Source organism: Corvus brachyrhynchos, unplaced genomic scaffold (genome assembly GCF_000691975.1).
Source record: "Corvus brachyrhynchos isolate BGI_N302 unplaced genomic scaffold, ASM69197v1 scaffold146, whole genome shotgun sequence".
In the NCBI taxonomy this organism is placed as follows: domain Eukaryota; kingdom Metazoa; phylum Chordata; class Aves; order Passeriformes; family Corvidae; genus Corvus; species Corvus brachyrhynchos.
In genome coordinates, this window is record NW_008238960.1 from 953,450 (window position 1) to 957,726 (window position 4,277).

The window sequence follows — 4,277 nt, forward strand, 5'->3', positions numbered from 1 at the left end:
GGTCATGAACTATTGTGGTTTTAAAAACTGTACCTATGTCCCAGATATTTTAAGACCTAAACCTTTTTGTATCTTGAGCTAAAAGAGTTCAGAGATGAGTCAAGTGTATTGTTTGAAGGGATTGTCTGAATTACAGACTCAGAAGCTGACATTTGCTCTGTTATGTATTATGCTTTTTTTCCTTTGGCAAATTTTATTGGACAAGGAAAAAAACTACCAGTGAGCATTACAGGCCTCTTGCTCATCTCCCCAAAAATCTGTTATTGTCTCTTGCACATCACAGCCTTCCTCCTTTATCCCTTGAACCTTTGCATCTTGTGGAACCAAGAGTTGTGCTTGTTCTTCTGATGAAGTTCTACTTTCTGGTGAAATTTTTGTTTCAAAAATTGTATTTTCCATGGAGGAAGGGTTATAATATCACAAGAGAAATATCTTTTTCAGCAAAATGTTGCTTTTTGGAGGCTGAGACTATTTGTCTTTTTAAAATTTGTAAAGCAAAGACATATTATTAAATAAAGTATTATTAATACGAAATTGTTAATTGTTTGTAGTAAGATGTGAGTTTGAGGTTTTTTAGAGCATGTCAAAAGTTTTAACTTCTGTACTGCTCCTTGGAAGATGATGTCTCACCTTACAATTTCCAACTAAAAATTCTTTGGCCAAAGGTGGTGTTCTGTGCTAAACTGTCTGGTTGAAGTAATGATGCAGGATGTTAACAAATGTTACATAGTGATTCATAGCATTTTATGTAACTAAAAAAACAGTCTTTCTGCAATTTTCTTTCTTCAGAAAGACAGCAGATGCAAAAACAATTGTTTCAGTAGGTAACAGTCTGGTTTTGATACAGACTTGTAAAAATTAAGTGGCTAGAGTGTACTTAATTCTCTGTTCATATTTTGTATATAGTATTAATATCTGGGCTCCTGGGAACCAGCTAATTTTAAGTCTTGTCAAGCTGCATAGTTTCAGGGTCTCATTTATGCTTCCAGATTGCTTTACCCTCACTGGGGGCTTTCCAGACTGCAGCACTCATGCAAGAGAGACTTGGTAAAGGGAAAGCAAAACTGTCAAACTCAGAGTCTGAGCAATTACACTAGTAATGATATTCAACACAAAAGGTAATCTTGTGATATGAGATATGAGAAATATGCTGTTGATAACTTGTATGACATGATAATGGCATCATGCACACACCCCCAGTTTCACAACAGCATTGTCTCACTGTTTCTGTTATTGTGGTAACGGCGCAGTGACAAAATGCAATACACAAGGAACTAGATTGCTATGTTGACCCAATTTCTGCTCTTGGCTATGTCCCTGGTTGTCTGTATGACTTCCAGTGCATTTGTTTAACTGTTTGTACTGTTGTTTCCCCAGCCTTGTATCACTTAAGCGTGAACTTTCATAGCTGGTAGTGGAGCTTCATGCTAGTGGTTCCATCCAAAAACTGTTGTAATAATTTAAGAAACAAGCAAATGAAAAACAAACAAAAAAACCAGTTCTCTGCCATGGACAGACTTGATTGAAAACTTGTTTTCTCTTGAATAGTTTTGAAAGTACTTTCTGTGGTAGTAGATTTAAATGGTGTTTACCAAATGCATTGAGATGTATTTTACCTGAAAGATTACTGGCTCTGGAAGATCAGCTTACACCAGAGTTGTTAATTTCTCATCCCTTTCTGTTATCAACCCGTTCTAGAAATGTATGTGTTCATTAAAGTGAGCTTGGAGATCTGACTGGTTTCTGTCTGAGTTTTTTTAAATTACTGTAACACTTCTTTGAGAAGAACAGAGACTAGTTGGACAAAAAGCAAAAATTTCTGTCTCCAAGAGGACAACAGTATGGGGTTGCTGAATTAGTTTACCTGTTAATAAAACATGGAAATTCTACTGTTACCTGCTCAAGTTGGAAGGCATGAAGAACTGTTAAGTGGCCAGAGTAGGAAGGGGGGCTAAAGCATTTTTAACGAGTTGTTTTTTTTATTTTGAGTGCATCCCCACTAGAGAGCAGCAAAAACCTGCATTCCTAGAAGCTTTGCTATTCAGCTGATTACGCATTGTTTTCCCCTCTTATCAAAGGGGGAGAGTAGCTTCAGAAGGAAGTAGTGATTTATTTGTGCCGAGGAAATCATTCTGTTGTGTGTGACAGTAAACTGTGCCTTGGAAGGAGACGAGAAGATAGCGGCATCAAACCAGAACAAAAGTGTAAATTGTATCAAATTGCACTAAGTGGAAATTCTGTAGCAAAAGAGAGGTGGGAGCAAAGTGAATGAGGAAGATGGGGCACAAAATGCTTTATTTAGTCATGGTTGGAACAGTGTGTTTCTACAGCTTCACAAGACCAGGAAGATGAATAAGTGTAACAAGGTCAACCCAAACGTAATTTTTCACTTCAAATAACTTGGCCTCTGCACAGTACCTCAATGTAAATATATCTCACTGAATATCTGTGTCTTGCTGTAGGCATTCAGATTCATGTGCAGTTGTGATGAGCCCCAATTACTGTTTAAATAGAAAAAAAAAAGTCATGGATGAAACAAGGGAAATAAAGGTGTACTCATTTAAAAAGTTGAAAGAAAGTGTGTGTAAATATTTTAGGAATTTTAAAAATGGTTTAAATAGATTAAGAAATAATTTGTTCGGGTGTAAATTACCAAAGGCACAGCAACAGGAAAATAAATGTTAAATGTTCTTGTAGTTAAACACTGGATAATAAGACTTTCCTTACTTCACTGATGAGGCAGGGAGAGACGTGAGTGGGAAATTGCATCTTCAAAAGATGCGCTGTTAGGATTTACATTCCTGAATGCCAGTTCTCATTTCATCTACCTTCTAATTGTTTTTTTCAATAATCTTCATAGTAAAAAAATAATTTTGTAATCCTATTTGTAGGGTTTTTTCCTCCCTTTTTCTGACTTCTCTGTGTGCTGGTGAATCTCTCTGAAACAGGGTTATCTTTCTATAATGGATCCTAAGAATTTTATCAAATCTTTTCAGTAACAGTAGAAGATTTGCAATGATTTGGTTTGATTCAAAATCTTGGGGGAAGGGGTGTTTTAAGAGAATGTTTCTCAGAAGTCAAACTTTGAGATGACATGCGTATATGTATTTGAGATCAGATTGCTGTTTATTTAAATCCATGATAGAGAGGGGTGTATAATCCAAGGCAATTCATGTAGTTATATTAAACTCGTGAATTTAAGTGAAATGTCAAATTTCAGATTTTGAGAACCTTTTGTTTGCCACCTGTTAATCCTCCTCCTTTTGGTGTGAGTTTTGTATGTAGCTTTGAAAGAGACTTTTTTATGGCTCAGGACATTTTTTGGTCTTTGATCATAAATGTTTAAGATTTTAAATTTGTCAAAGTTTCTGTGCTTTAATGTTTCTGTGTGCACATACACAAGTTCTAGGCCAGCTTTTGCTCTTCACAGTTGAACAAGTGGACTCAGGGTGTATTGATACTTTCATTGTTGCCACTGCACCATTTTCTGCATGTCTTTGGTGCTGTAAATGCAGGAAGGAGTGGAGAAAGAAATTAGAAGTAGTAGTCTTCCTTCTCCAAGAACTTCTGCAATGTAAAGAATGAAACCTGATCATCTTACGGGTGATTAGCCTGTCATTCTTGTTTCCCTCCCCATGCCTTCTCCTTTACTACTGCAATTGATAGCTTTAGTAAATCACCACCTTGAGTAATGTAAGACAGTGTTTTCCTGTGGCTTCATAAGTAACAAGTCTAAACCACATTCTGCTTCTGCGAAAGGGTCATGCAGGGTTTGGTTTTTAATGAAGATTAAGCTGTTTTTTTCCCTTTTGGCATAAAATGGAAACCATCAAGTAATGCATAACATAATAATCTTGGGTAACCAACACCATCCTTGTTTGTCACTTACTAAAGCTATACCTGTGGTTATTGTCAAAAAAAAATGGCAGTATTTGTATTTGGTTTGAAAATAGCAGACTTGCATGCTCTAGGTGATACAATGTTTTAAAAGTCTAGATCTTTCGTAGGAGGAGCTGTAGTGGTGGTGCTTTACCTGGAGGAACGCCTAGGATTTTAGCCTTTGACTTTTAATACATTATTGTGTAAGGAGGGATGACTTAAGCTCTAAATTTGACTTTCTTCTGCTCATCTCCCAGTTTTTTTGTCCTACTAAAAAGCCTTGTAGTGTAGTTTTTTTAGTGTTGCAGTTCTGTGTCTGTATAACCAAAAAGGCCTCCTAGCATTTTGAATTTGTATTTCTTTAGTCATTCGAATTGTTACAACTCAGAACATGTACC